The following is a 1,906-nucleotide window of genomic DNA, read 5'->3' on the forward strand; positions in this document are numbered from 1 at the left end:
CTAGTCTTTTCAATTGGAGATCGGCACACTTCTTTATCATAGCTTCACAAGTACCTTGTAAATCATCAGCAATTAATACATCTTCATCCATGATGGATTTTGAAACTTGAAGTTAAAAGTCTCATTCCATGGTCACATAAGGATTGTTGTAAGAAATGATTGTTGTAAGAAATGTGTAGAGCATCAGAAATAGTAGAGCATCTCTTCATCAATTGTGACTTCTCAGAAAGGATTTGGTCCTTTTTCAAACAAATCTTAGAACGTACAAACATGTCTTCCCTCAATTGATAAACTTTGGACCTCTTGGATTCCGTCATTAATCTCTCATATTCGAACCCCCTGGGACCTCACCTCAAGAGCCATAATTTGGAACATTTGGATTGAAAAAAATAATCGAATTTTTAATTTGATCGTCTTACCTGTTAACTCGATTGTTTGTAAGATTGCTAATATGCTCATTTCTTGGTTTTCTATAGCTTCTGATCCACATCAACAGCTGCCAAGTGAAGCTACCCAGAGGATTAAGCGATCTCTTGACTTCATGAGCACAAGGGCTTTGGACATTGCAGGCGAGATGAACCAAGATACCACTTCGGAGTAGGACACTCCATGCTTCAAATTAGGCGAGCCTGTGTTACCAGACGGTAATCACTTCGTTAGCTTTTCTGCTTTCCTTGCTCTTTCGGTTGTTGTTTGTTTTTGTTCACTGTGATTCACCTCTAGTGAGAGCCTCTGTGTTTGGTTTTTGTTATTTACCTTTTAGCTTCTATCAACTTGTTTGGCTTCTTTCTATTCAATAAAGCGATGGTTTATCCACTTTTTATAAAAAAATATAAAATAAAATAATACAAGTCTGTTAACATCAAAGTGCACATTCAGCTTTATCATCTTATAATCTAACTTCCCTTTGGTGATAATATGTGGAAGAAAAAAAGGAAAATTTTATTTATAAATTGTTTGTTCCCAATATATTATGCATAAACTTATTGGATTTGTCAAATATATATATTTTAAGATCTAAAACTAAACACTAAAAAGAAGAGAACGATAGGAATGAAAGACCTCAACAAATATACATTTGTGGGTGGAACGGCTCCTTTTCATGGAGGAGCCGATCTACCATGCCGTCACCTTAGAGGTCCTTAGCACCTTTGAGGTCGACAAGGGTTCGGTAGGGTTTTCACAACCAGGGGCGATACAGTTTCAGATTTTTGGAGAGCTCGGTGACTGAGTTACATTGATTTCTCCTTACTACTGGGTTTTTAGTTATTAACCTCTATGTAGTTAATCCTTCTCTCAAAGCAATTACCCCTAATCTTATACGAAAAGGGATTTAAATCTCTTCCTGACCCGTACATCTTACGATAGCATTACGAAAGAAACCTTAATGTTAACTCGCACAGAAGAAACACATAGGTTAGCAAATATAAAAGTAACTAGATTCAATGTAATTTTCATATAAACAAAAGTATATATAAACTCTAAAAGATATTTTTCACTCTCAATAAGATTTTACATAATATTATAAATTCCAAAACAATTTATAAAAAAAATTAATTTTTATAAATAATTTTTTTATCTAGAATTCAATTTAGACCGAAAATGCAATATTTTACAATAGTTTTTCATGAGTATATATGTGATATGAGTATTAAAAAAAGTTCTAAAAAAAATTTGAAAATAAAAACTCCAAAACACAACAAAGCAACATGATTCAATTGAAAATTTAGCAATAACGATAGGAGTTCAAATGGTAATAATAATAATAATTTTTAATTATAGCTATCTAATTATATATTTTATAATTTATCAAAAAATTGATTTTATACATAATCTATAATTAATTATCTATGTGAAACTAACTATAAAAATATTTATTTCATAATTGCATTTATAATTGAATCAG

Source organism: Dioscorea cayenensis, chromosome 2, assembly GCF_009730915.1.
Source record: "Dioscorea cayenensis subsp. rotundata cultivar TDr96_F1 chromosome 2, TDr96_F1_v2_PseudoChromosome.rev07_lg8_w22 25.fasta, whole genome shotgun sequence".
Classification (NCBI taxonomy): Eukaryota; Viridiplantae; Streptophyta; class Magnoliopsida; order Dioscoreales; family Dioscoreaceae; genus Dioscorea; species Dioscorea cayenensis.